Raw genomic sequence first — 14,648 nt, forward strand, 5'->3', positions numbered from 1 at the left:
TGTATTAAGACACCTGTCTACTCTGTTTTACCTCCACAAATAAATCAAGATAGGTACGAAGAGTCCAACATTCATCAAATGCCTTCGCTAAAATAATGCATGGTAATGTATTCATTTGGCATTGGATTTAAACATATTTACAAATCGGATGCGACCACGGGGCCAGCATACCACACTTACACAAAAATAGATCTGACAGTGAATGATTTCCACGAACTCAAATTGAAGATCTTGGCATAAAAACATCAAATGTCCACTTTTTTCCATTTTCATTTTATTGCATTTCTATATTCCCTATGTATGGTTACATACAACTGTGCAAAGATATATTTTAAAAAAAAATTATAAGTCCCTCAAATCCGCTCTCAAAAATATGCCACTTTTCTAAAAACAGCAATAGTCCAAGGAATTTTGTTTGAAAACAACAAAGGTCCAGTAGTTCCACACTTTTATCACCAGGCGGCGTTAGGCGTTAGTATACATTCCATACTTGTTAGTGCCTGACCTGTCAAAATTATCTTTCATTCGTTCAGTCATTGGCATTGCCATTTTATGAAGTTCCTTAACGATTGTTTGTATATTTTATCATGGAATGTAATAGGATACAGACATCCGAAACGCCTCGTAAGAGAAAAGTTAATAAAACCAAGCAAACATTAATAAAAACCGCCAAAATAAAGGGAAGTGATCATGTCAATCATGTTGGGAAACGACTCTCAAAAAAAGTTATCGGTGAAGATTGCAGGTAGGAATAATTATGTATTCATAACATATATTCAATTAAAAACTTATACATTATTAATACGTACTAAAATATTTACTATGCTGAATAGTTTGTGTGATTAAATTTAGTTCACAATGGCTGTGATTACTTTGAAGTTATGACTTCTTTCGAATGCAAAGCATTGTATTTACTATGTTGTTTTATGTAAATGTATGTATGATTGTAATAAAGTATATTATGTAGGATTGTATTTAATTGATTATTATGTTTCCAGGTGCAAGAGGTTTCATTGTTTTACAAAAATAAATGAAGATTTACGGAAAGAAATATTTGAGAATTTTTATGAAATGGATTCTAAAAATCAACAAGATGGCTATATATCTGGATGTATAGAAGTAGTACCGATCAAGAGAAGACGTCCGAGAAAAAATACTCCGATAATAATAAATGATGTCAATGATCATGGTATATTCAAGCATTCAGCATCATATAAATATAAAGTGAGTATTCATTGAATTAATAAAAAATGTACATTCAAATTAGGCATTACACCTATTATACCTAATGATAATGTGTTTGAAAAATTAATTATTTTTTCTCTTTATTTACTTTAGATACGATCTACATCTGATGGTATTAACGAAGAAGTCTGTATGAAGGCATTTGTGGCAATACATGGTATTACGCATTCCCGGCTGCGACGTATTCAAGACAACATCACATTTTCGGGTTCGGCTCCTATGGACAAACGAGGAAAGCATCCAAATCGCCCAAGAGCAGTGCCTGAATCAGTGATTCAGTTGATTCACATTCATATACAATCATTTAAGGCACGTCAAAGTCATTATTCTTTCGCGAAAAATAAGAATGTTAGGTATCTTCCGGAAAATTTGACTATTATGAAAATGCACGAGATGTTTTTAAGTAAATACAGGCTTCAACTAAACTATGACACATACTACAGAGTATTTACAACTAGATATAATTTGTCATTTGGAGCTCCTCGAAGCGATACGTGTTCATACTGTGATTCAGTTACAACCAAACTGAAATTACCCGATCTCTCTGAAGATGAAAAACGTAAGATTGAGATAGATTATCAACTTCACCTGGCTAAAGCACAACAGTTTACTACAACGAAGCGAAGATTAAAAGAACTCGCAAGTGGTTCAAGTGATACCACAGTCATATCGTTTGATTTTATGCAAAATTTGCCTTTACCGAATATGGTAACAAATGCGGTATTTTATTCCAGACAGCTATGGTATTACATTTTTGGGATACATGACTTGGCCAGAAATGATGTATATATGTACACGTATCATGAAGGATTCGCCAAACGAGGTCAAAATGATGTAACATCTTTGTTACTACATTACATAAACCACCATCTGCCAGCAGGCACGAAAACATTGTATATTTTGAGTGACGGATGTGCTGGACAAAACAAAAATTTTGTTATGATTTGGTTTTGGTATATGGTGGTACATGTATTAAAAAAATTGAACGAGTCATCCATATATTTCCTATCAGAGGGCACACATTTTTACCAAATGACGCTGACTTTCATTTGTTCAGCAGTGCAAGGAAAACAATCCTTGCAGACGTGCCAGAGGATTGGGATAAAGTTGTATTGGATGCCAGAAAAACTCCTGGGCCCTTTATTCTGGAGAAACCGGAGCAAAAAGATTTTTTAAATATTAAAGATACGTTAAAGCCTTACTTTAAGTCATCCTTCGGCAGAGATTTTCATCTTAGGCAAGTTAGAATGTACAAAATAGACAAGGATTGTAAGGGAGAAGTGCTTTGCAAACATCTCAGTTTCTCTGGACTGTGGGATAGATTCAATATAGTGAAAAGACATCAAATGCCAGTCACGATTGCGTTTAAGCCAGCATATGATGGCTTAATTCCATTGAAAGGCGCAAAGAAAAAAAATATTTTAAAATTAACTAAGTATTTACAAAATCCAATAAATGCATCATTTTATGAAAATTTGCCGTGTGACAATGATACAAATGATAACGTTGAAGAAGACAGTGAAGGTGTGAGTGATCAAGACTAATCAGTAGTAATATGCACATGATTGATTTATTTTAAATATTTAATTGAAGATTTTTTTAAAACATGTAAGTACGTAGCTTAATAATTGGTTATGATGTGTCAAAACCTTCTTAAATGTAGTATTATGATTAAAAAATAACAGAAATATATATTTTTTGTTTTATTTAATAAAATTATAATTTTATTCATACTATTTGCTTTTCCATGTTTTCAATTTTGTTATAAAAACGACAAAGGTCCAAAAATTGTGTAAAAACAGCAAATGTCACATTCATTTCTTTTTAAATATCTATTTAACAAACATCAATTTGATATTTTATTTACATACATGCAGTGCATATAAGGCTCCTCCATGAATCTTCATTGTCAAATTATTAAAAATGTGTTTGACAACCAAGATATTATGTTTTTACCCTCTCCTGAAAAAAATGACCTTTGTGACATTTGCTGTTTTTATGCCAAGATCTTCAATTTCAGTGGACTCCCGCCGAGGATCATTGAATCGCGTATGTACTTATTTCAGAGAGAAGATAAATATGTTATTTAGATATCATTTTAATTATAGTAATCCCTTTTTGCCGGGAGATTATTTTTAAACGCGGATGTTCTTATGGCATTTAAAATCTTAACCATGGACATAAAGAATTTTCAGAAAGAACACGTTGGTATTACTTAGGCCAGTACTTCTCAAACTGGAGAGCGCGGCCCCCCAGAGGCCATGAAGTCCCTGCCAGGGAGCCGCGAAATATGTCAGTATTTGAAGAAAAAAAACATAAAAACGTCATCACTGGACGTCATAATATTTCCCAAACTTAAATGAAGACCAAAGTACAATATTGGATAAAAGAACACCATTTGCTGAATCCTTAAAATATGATTATATAACGTGGGCAGCTCAAGAAGAATTGATTGATATTTGATCAGATAATTCCGTTGAGTCAAATTTAATGAAATAATTCTTGCAGAATTTTGGATAAGGTCCATATATCCGTCAATCGCAAACGCGGCATTGTAATCATAATTCCTTTTGCGATAATATACCTATGCGAAACAGCATTTTTATCATTACTGGTCAAGGTCTTGTCTTTCATCGGAGGGAGGCTTTGGAGCAAACCCTGCGAATTAGCATTTCAAGCATTGTACCGGATATTGATGTATTACGTAAAAATATGCAATCACACCCATATCATTAAATGTTTAATAAAAATGTACCTAAATTAATGGTAAATAAAGTACTGTTGGTCACTAAAGACTATATTATGCACGAGTGGGACACCGGTGTCCCGTCTGAAACGACTCTAAGATACGGGAGATGATAATAACTTTGTTTTGCATGATTCATAGGAGTGCTATTTGCACTTTAGGTACTTAAATACATAAAGTAGATAGTAAACGAGAATATATGTTATAATTATGTAACTATGCTAAAAGCCTTAAATGGAGATGGGCCGGACGCATACTTCGTAGACAGGATAGCCGTTAGACCAAAGCGATAATTGTTGGGGAGGGGAGCCATGGATTTTTTTCTGGTTTCGGGGACCGTGGTATGAAAAAGTTTGAGAAGCACTGAGGCTTAGGCGACAATTATTAATTGATCAATAGATGTGTTTATTCAATCAAGCAAACTAAATGCAATGTTATGTTATCATCACTAGTTATCATATCATTACTTAAATAGGTACATATTATTATATTTGTACGAGGTCAGCGCAATAACTTTTAGGTAGGTAGGTACTTGTTTTAAAATAGGTCACATCTATCAATGTTCATGCTTTTTATTTATTTATTTTTGAAGTGAAACTTTTTTACGCACGGTACCTACAGAAATTTCTCCGATAGTGATTCCGGATGATGTGCAACGAAACCCCTTCACAATCAGCGCGAAAATCGAAATAAAAACAATGTTCAAAATTATGACTATATTTTTTTAAGTGCTAGTTTCCAGACTTTTTTGCTAATTATGAGAAAATTTATATTTTATCTGCCAACTACCTACTTAGCTTATTTTTTTATCCTATCTGGCATTATTTCGTCAATGGCAATGAGCAACGCTGATTCGCTCACCATTCTAATTGCAGTGACTGACGAATGCGAGATTAAGGGTCGTTTCAGACGGGACTCCGGTGTCGCGCTCGTATATAATAAGGAGGCCTTTGTATTCGAATACAGAGGCCTTTGTATTATGTTTATGAACGCCCTAGAGCTAATGAGTCAACGCGTGTCCGGTACACTTGTCCATCGGCCGCTACATTTTCAAGCCGCCGATACACTTGTTTTTATTACCGCAGCCAGTTTTACGTTCTAATTTATAACGCGAAATTATGCGTCGACGCATTAGCTCTGGGGCGTTCATAAACATAATACAAATGCCCCTTTATTCGAATACAAAACCCTCCTATATTATATACGAGTGCGACACCGGTGTCCCGTCTGAAACGGCTCTAATATACGGGAGATGATAATAACTTTGTTTTGCATGATTTATAGGAGTGTTATTTGCACTTTAGGTACTTAAATACATAAAGTAGATAGTAAACGAGAATATATGTTATAATTATGTAACTATGCTAAAAGCCTTAAATGGAGATGGGCCGGACGCATACTTCGTAGATAGGATAGCCGATAGACCAACGCGATAATCCAGTGATACCTAGAAGAATATAAGATACCGCAAGACGGTTTCAAGGTACACTGAATTGACAAAATATTAAGGCTCGGCGGAAATATGCCAAGGAGCGTGCTTGAAGAGCTCTTCATCCAGCAGCGGATTGAAACAGGTTGATGATGATACATTATTATCATGAGGTAGAGTGTAGACAAATATATGATAACTTATAATTATCATTACCTCCAATATTTTTTATTATACCTACCTAACTAATATCATAATAATGTATCTACTGATTGCTGAATTTATTATGTTTGGTATTTTAAGAGCATTGAGTATTAGATGATTATTGATTAATGATTACCATCGAATAAGATAACTATGCTTACTGAAAAAGTCATTTTCGCGAAATTGGTTCAAAACCTTAATTATTTTAGAGGAATTCTACACTGAAAAGAAAAACATCGCAGGGTTTCGAGGCCATTTTAAGCATTGAAAACGTCTAATGAATAATGAACAAAATAATACTTTTTGAAAAGTATATTTCCATAAATCATATAAACTAAATATTTTCGCCAAGGTATCAAATAAGTAATGGTTCAAAAGTTTTTAAATCTTTCTAAACAAATCTCTGTTTTTGTCAAAATACTGACGAAATAAAAACGATGATAACATGCGTGTTTAGATAGATATTTTGATTAAAACGAAAATTAGATCGCTGATTTATAAAGTAAATACATATTGCAATTTTGCCAGACTACTTAGGTACATGTCTACTGGAAGAATCTGAAGCATAACCTGAAAATGTCATTACAATAATCGAAAGTGAGAGGTTTTAGGGAACATCGACAAGAAACTGTTTACTTTTCAATTTACGTGAAAAAATTATGGCCGTTATGACAATTTAAAAAAATCTAGATATTACATAAAAACATTAAAGCAAATCGGGATATTAAAAAATACTAGATTTAACGTCACACGCCAGATGCGATTTTTTGCAATTTTAGATCTGGCAAGAAATATCTTGTTGACAACTCTAACTTCGAAAAAAATACTTTACCTTTATTTCACTATTAATATTAGAATTTGTCACACAATGCTAGGATTATCCAACTCGTGGTACGAATTTCACAAGTCATATTATTTGCTACCTGTCAAATTTTAGCACGTAGTTTTGACATATTAACGTCAGTTGGAAGTCTACCATTCAACATTTAACACAATGCACCGTTTCTCCACTACACAATGTATATAAATCGTACAATCATACTACGGAAATGGCAAATCTTCGACGGTCGTAATGCAAAAATTAAGATCAGAATTCGATAGCCTTGCCCAACTGAAGGTTGTATTAGCAAGCTGATTAAAAAAAAATGAAGAGACGATAGTGTTTTGGATCGCCTGACACCTTAAATATTCATCCAGTCCGTTCACGCGTAAACATTGCTAGTCAGAAATGTCGATTCCAAGATGATCGCAGAAACTTGGCCTCTCATACGGCTCTCTATGGCGAATTTTACATAAAGACCTTCACCAATACCGCATCAGATACAGCTCACGCAAGAACTAAAGCCAACGGACAGCGTCGCAGATTGGGACTTGGAAGAGCAGGCAACAGATGATGATTTTCAAGGAAATCAGGCCTCATCAGTGATGAAGCATATTTTCACCTCAGGTACGTTAATAAGAAGGCCTACCATATTTCGGGCGAGGAAAACCTACAAGTCATTCAAGAGAGACCGTTACACGCTGCGAAAATTACAGTTTGGTGCGGTTTTTAGGCTGGAGGCGTCATCAGACAGCACTTGTTCGAAAATTATGTAAGGGCTTGCGCAGACAGAGCGCGGTCAGGCGGTCTGCGTTCCGCGTTCGGAGTTCGGCGTTCTTTGTACTGTATGGACTTCATACTGTATGGGTACACAGCCGGTGGTCAGACCGCGCCGGTCAATTGGAACGCTGGAGTTCTGGAGTTCTATGCCCGGAATTACAAAGAACGCCGTACCTCCGCTGAGCAGTCACACAACATAGAGCGAAACCACACGGGGGAGTGAGTACGCAACAGCGGTGCTTTCTCACTTCCACTCGCAGTCGGAATATAGCGGTCAAGCATTATGCAGCGCTTGTGTCAGTACAACGTTTGTAAACAAATGGAACGCTTTATTGTTGACCGCCACCTGTCTGCTGTCCCTGAACGTTAGCGGTCAACGGTCGGTTGAACGCAGAACTCCGACCGCTCTCTGTCTGCGCAAGCCCTAAGAGCGACCGTTAAGGCCAATGGCGGCCGCTGTAGGCAAATGATAACTGACTTTTATGACAGGAATTTGCAGATTTCGGTTTGGAAAACATATGGTCCCAACAAGATGGGGAGGCACATACCATACAGCTCGTGAAAGACTGCCTGTATTGCGTGAACAGTTAGATGGCCGTTTAATTTCAAAACATACTAACTACCTATGAGACTAATAATCCAACAAACTTTTGACGCACATGGCCGAGATAGAGCCCGAAATGTGTGAAAGAGTCATCGAACATTGGCGTAAGCGGGTCGTGAGTGGCAAGATGGCCCGGGGAGATTATTGAAATGATATGGTATTCCACGTGTAACAAAGACCAAATTATCGATTGAAATAAATAAATATAGGTATTCGCAAATAGTTAACAATATGTGGGTTTTATTAAAATATGTACGGGCGTTAGAAGGTATACTTCTTTGGCGTAACAAAACAAAAACAAAACTTGTGATAATCTAGAATCTTCGACTAGCTCTTAATTAGCTTGTTAAATTACATACTCAAGAAAAAGGGCCGCTTATTGGAGCGCCGTTGGTTTATTTCTATACACTTTAACCTATATTACTAAATTATATACTTAATTATTTCTCGTTTTTGTTATTTTTACTGACGTGTAATCGTTTGGTTACGTAAGGAATTGCAAATGGCCGACAATAATACATTCGTTACCTAGGCAACGGAACAATTCTACTATCAAACTTGCGTTTGTATACAGCTGACTGATTCGCAGCTAACCATACTGTCGCGCACCTTCGTAACGGTGTTCGCGCGCAGCTCTCAATTTTATTTCACTCTGTACCAAACGCCCCAAAAGAAGTATAACTTCAAAAATTTTATATAAATAAAATAAAACGTTTTTTGACAAACAATTATGTATTTAGAAAATATTACATATTGTTATGTAGTCATTAAATTTAAATAACAATTTTAATGGGATGGATGCATCTGCTTTGCCTGAACCAGTTTTTGTATTCTAATGGATTTAAGTTTTGTACTATTCCATTAAGTCGCTTTTTACGACCGGGGTTTCGCCTTTCGGCATCTTCAGGCGCCGTGTACACTCACCAAAGGTAAACACAGACTGAGCATTAGAATTTAAATTCAATTCCATTCAAAATCCATTAGAATTTAAATTCAAATTCCATCAAGTACCTTCAGTCAATAAATAGTATTAACAGTTTTTATATGTTTGGCTTTGTTTTGGACAGTGCGACTCTCGTGTCATGTGTCGCGTATAATCTATTTCGAGATTTTGTCTTCAAAGTAAGTAGTGTAGAAAAAGTCGTCTCACACTCATAGGTGGTTGCGAATGGAATCAGCACTCTTAGAGCCATTTTTTCAACATCAGGATAGATAGGACTTTGCCATTTCAATCCAAAAATCACTACAACACGTCTCACGGAAAACATGTTTTGCACCCCCATCATTTATCACATTATTAAACTGTTCCTGAATTAAATTGTCCTTTAACGAAGGCTGATCACTAATGGAGAGTACAAATGGGTTATTATATACTATAGTATAAATATGCGTTCGTTTTTCGCGGTCCTACCGAAATCGCTTGGCGGTCCCCTAGGGAACCGCGGACCCCGGTTTGAGAACCGCTGGCGTAACACAACGATAAATATTTCAAGTATTACGCAACCCGAATGCAATATAAATTATAAAAATTATTTGTTACATCGCGGCCGGTCACACGAAAAATACACTCCGTGGGGCCACGATGTAGACCTCCACTCCAGGCCCGGAGCTAGCCGTGGATTCGGAGGCCTACATTGATCTGTTTTCCCAAACGCGCCTAAAGAAATATAACTTAAAAAAAAAGAAAAACTATTCGTATCACTCTTTACATAGTTATATATAATATATATTTATAGTTATACATAGTTATAGTAGTATCATCAATAATTATGTCAGTGTGAATGCAGCGTCACAAAAAGGTTGCAAATACACGGTGAGACCGACAACAGATTTACTGAATTGAAAAGTAGTGCAGTGTGAGTGCGCTATCTTGTCGCTGACAAACCTTCGGTGGGCCGCCACTGCGCCGAGGGCGGAGGGACGCACCGGACACGAACTAGAAATAACACAATCTCGCAGGCCTGGCCGAAAGCTTGTGATTTCTTGACTATTTTCGATTCTCGAGATTGATAATTCTCAAATTCAAAATATGTTTTTCTCGAGAATTCTAGAAATATATACCTATCTACCTACTTACTACTATAAGTGATCTGGCCCAAATTTTCCGTATAATATCGAATTCGAAAACTAGCGTAACATAAAGCAAAAACAGAGTAAATTTATCGATAAATAAGTACATAAATAATATTGTAGCCTATGCAGTGATCCCTTAGGGCAGGCTAAGGCCACATAGGCAGGTGCCTTGCTTGGTGGCTACGTGCTAGGTGACATATCCTAGCGAACGGACGCACAATATACTATCGCAATGGCCACACTGCACGCTTCGCGCCTCGCTACGTGATTATTAGTCACCTCGTGAGTCTCCCGGCGAACAATATTATATATATATATTATTTATATACCTGTTATTAATCTGTTTTGTGGCTGTAACCTATAAACAGTAAACAAATTGCGTATTTTAGGTTTACGTCACCATAACTTCAAGTGTAAATCCGGCCGCGTAGACGACATTGTCGTAACAATAAATTACAAAATTTTACACATTTAATGGAAAAAAACATTGAAGAAAGCAAAGACATATTAATAATAAATGTCATTGGAAGAAAGTGATAAAAATATGTAAATTAATTTATAATAGCACTAAGATCATACGATAAACTTAACGAATACCTACCTAACTAATATTAATACTATCGACCGTTTGATGGAATTTGAATACCTAACTATTATTAATTGGTAACAAAGAATTGTCAGGTTCAGGGCAATGTGGAATGGCTGATATCGGAGGAGCAAACTTTAAAGGGAGGGTGTACCCGGTATTAGAGAAAAAAAATCTTACACCAGTAAATCTTAGAGTATGAGAACACCACATTCTCTTGATATGGCCGTATTCTAGATCAGGGATCGGCAACGCGACGCCCGCGGGAGCCAGTGCCCCCTCGGACAATATTTGATGCGCCCTCAAGATCATCTAATAAAAAATCATTATAACATTTCCCAAATCTTAAACATATTATTGAGAATTTGGGAGAAGAACACTCTACTTGGACAACATACCTATATGAATATTATGGATACTCTTATAGAAGAGTTTTCTTCTAGATTTGAGGAATTTGTGTTTTTAGAACCAGTAGTGAGATTTTTTATAAATCCATTTAATATTACCGAAAATGATATAGGTACCCAGTATAATTTCAACACATTTTGAAATTAGTAATACTTAAGACTAAGAATTGGAAATAATATAATATAATATATGTATATACAAAATGGTACTACATTTAAAGCACATTATAATGATAAAATGTTTTTAAATTTCATCAAAGATAACAGTTCAAAATAAGACTAATTCCGAATTTAAGATAATCAATGTGCATTAAAAATATCTTCATACTGTGCTACGATACGACATAATATTCTTGCGAGTCTCTGTTTTCAAACATGAAATACTTAAAATCAAAATATCGATCAATACTCACAGACCCTCACTACCTGGAGAATTGCTTAAGGACAGATAATTCTAATTATGTACCTGACTATAATAAGTTTAGTTTGCTGAAGATTTACAGTGCCAAGTGTCGCATTGATTTTTTTGCATTGGATGTGGTCGTATACTTATAAATATTATGTATGTACATTTAAATATAAGAATACCCATTTTAAAATACATGAGTATTTTTAACAACAAAAATTTACAATAATGCTGAAAATTTTAATCTTTGTTTATTGCTTAGCTTTTTTAGTATTTGTATTTTTTATTTGAAATCTTGAAATATTAGTTACTTATATATGTTTTATGTTGCTTTATGTCGATGTGTATGTACCTACCTTCTCATAAATAATGATAGATCAATATGGTTTTTAATTTATAGAACACCGTGTTATTAATAATGCACATTTATGTGATTTTCGGGATTAAACCAAGATTTTAAGTTCGATTAGGATTTTTAATCAGCTTTAAGGAAAAGAATATAATATATCTATGTATATATTATGCACCCCTGCCTATGTTCAAAATTTATATTGCGCCCTTCATGGCAACAAGGTTGCCGACCCCTGTCTAGATCACTATTAATTTTATACCCAGAGTTCATTTGAAATTAAATGTAGGTACCTATATGAATCAACAATCTTCTAGCGATGATACAATCCTAGTGCTGCTGACAGATCTGGCATATTATAATGCCGAAGACTTTCAGTGTATACGAACTGACCAAAGTGAGCAACATAAAAAAGATATACATCATGGGTTTAAAATAAAATTTCAAAACGTCGAAGGTATCTGCATGTGCATTGATTGTAAACCGATAAAGAAAATATACCTAATCACGTAAAATACATCGGCCGCAATCAATAAATCTTCGGCTATATCCGCCCCCTTAGTTGGAACATATGGACACCACGCGGCGCCTCCAAGAACGAAATGACGATTAGTTATTTACTATTTTATTAATAAATTAAGCATACAAGATAAAGCTAAGATTAGTGCAGTACATTGTAATTACTAGTACAGCTTCACGCAGTTCATCGCCGGCGACTGATGAAGATTTCGCACCGCTATTGCAAACATAATAATATGCATCGAGCAATGAATAGACATCGGCTGTGGTACTTGACGGAAATGTCTAGCCTAGAAGGGTGAGCGGGCGACGGGTGTGGAGTACCACGCGGAAGAGGGGAGGAGGTCCGGATCGATAGCGCCTGCCTCAACAAGTGGCCTGCCTATTGCTATACTCTACCTACGCCGGCCACAGAGGCTGTATCAAAACCGAAGTTTTTCCAAAATACATCGCACACTGATTTATTAGGAAAGTAACTATCTGGCTTCAAGAAAATAACTGTACATTTATCAAAATTCAGTACACAATATGAATGACATTTAAGTTAAAGAGAGCAATTTCAAAAGTATCTAATAAAATAAACGGTACACATTACTTAACTGTTCCAGTTTTATTTTTAAAATAAATCAAGCTGGTAACGATTTCATTAATTATTATGCGATCTAAATACATAATAAGAACAGTGGTGGAAAATTCTACCAAATATTTACAAAGCTCAGAGATTTTATTGAGAAAACATAATATATAATGAAAAGTTTAGAAGAGTAATTTGTAGTTTGGAGAATTGCTCCATCCAATATATATTTTATATATAATATATAAGACCATATCCGATCGTACATAATAGGATCATAATATTAATATGGTCCTCCACAGAGTGAAGGTTTGTATTAACAGATTTTTGTTTTTACGTATTTTAATTGTATTCGTTTTTACATTTATAGTGAAATTACAAATTATTAACATGACATTTTTTTGGAAACAAAGAAATATTATTAAAAACAGTATTAGGTAACGGGAGTAAGGGTTGACAGTGCACTAAAGGTTGACACTCTTGGAATAATATATTACTTCAAATAAGAACGCTTGTGCTGGTATCCATTCGAAAACAGCTTAAAAATATTTACAATGGCATCAGTGATGAACTAGTAAAAATTCATTCCTTTGCGACCCAAACCATTAATATAGCGAATATTTTCTAAACAGTGTGACAGAGTGAACACGGAGAGAACACAGAGAACGCAGTACTCGTCCAGGTAAGAAATTATTACATAATTTAATTATTTTCACTCTAACACGAGTGTAAATTTGAATATTTTCATGATAATACATTAAAATTTATGTCTGAAATTGATTGGTGTCAATTATTGGACCACGAAATAAGAAAACCTAATTAATAGTTGACAGGTATGCCAATTAGTAGTGATCACATTAAAGTTGCAATAAGAGATTTCTTTCAGTTTTGATTCCATTCGATAAGAAATTATATTATCTTTTGACCACCCTGTCCGATAGTAGACACAATATGTTAACTACTAGGTAAATAATTAAATGTCAACGTTTGTTTTCGCAGAACACGAATCGATTACCTCAAGAAAAAATCCACCTATAAAAAGACAAATAATGTTTCGATACTCTTAAGCACCCATGGATGCATCTATGGGCATTTTCGCCAAAGTTTGTACATGTTTGAAATTTGGGTAATATTATTTTTTCACTCAAATTAACCATTTTTATATAGCTAGCAGATTCCTTGTTCTATTGCTGAATTGGTGATAGCAATTTTTCAGCAAAATATTGATTAATACAATATTTATATCATTTTTATTATGAAATTGGGCATAATAAGTTTCCGTTCCGTGACTACGAAACTTAGCTTTTAAAACATGAATGAAACACTTTTTATCACTTAAAAGAGCTCTATTAGATTAAAAAAACCATACACTTCAAAATAAAACTACAAATAGTCAAAAAATATTATTGAATTTTAATTCTTGGGCACATTTCGTTCCCCTCCGTTACCCTATGTCTATAATGGCAGAGCATTTTTCCTTTAGTATTTGAAAAAACCAATCAATGTTCGTTCTGCTATTTTTTTAAAGACAATAATCACTTTTACTAAATTTTATTGGAAAAATAAATAAGTTTCGTTATTTAATAATCAAATGAAAAATAGTTAACGTTCAACTTTTTTGGGGACATTTTCGGAATGGAACGAAATGGTAACGGAGTGTAATTTGTAAAGCTTAAGTTACATGTTACCATAAAAACAAATTTTTGTTTTATGAAATTTATTTGAATTTTTTGATAGACAGATAAATATTCAACGTGCGTCAAAATAACAAAACAAATCAAACTTAATCACTAAAATAGACATATTTTATAATAAATTTCACAATACTTGTAAAATAAGGTAGGTAATAATTTTGACACACTATACATTACCATAACTTTATTTGGCATTTATATTATTTGTAACT

The 14,648-nt window shown here is 34.5% G+C and overlaps 1 protein-coding gene and 1 long non-coding RNA gene across 2 annotated transcripts in view; one reads left to right on the forward strand and one right to left on the reverse strand.

Annotated features, from left to right (window-relative positions):
* The window catches only part of Abl (tyrosine-protein kinase Abl), a 73,087-nt gene that overhangs the window by 45,005 nt on the left and 13,434 nt on the right, over positions 1-14,648 (reverse strand). The window lies entirely within an intron of this gene.
* On the forward strand, positions 227-3,255 carry LOC147079913 (uncharacterized). The gene is made up of 3 exons (XR_015070957.1): positions 227-745; positions 999-1,224; positions 1,339-3,255. It is a non-coding gene; the product is annotated as an uncharacterized LOC147079913 (long non-coding RNA).

Source organism: Rhyacophila brunnea, unplaced genomic scaffold (assembly GCF_057557595.1).
Source record: "Rhyacophila brunnea isolate RB1 unplaced genomic scaffold, BYU_Rbru_1.0 scaffold_1, whole genome shotgun sequence".
Taxonomy (NCBI): domain Eukaryota; kingdom Metazoa; phylum Arthropoda; class Insecta; order Trichoptera; family Rhyacophilidae; genus Rhyacophila; species Rhyacophila brunnea.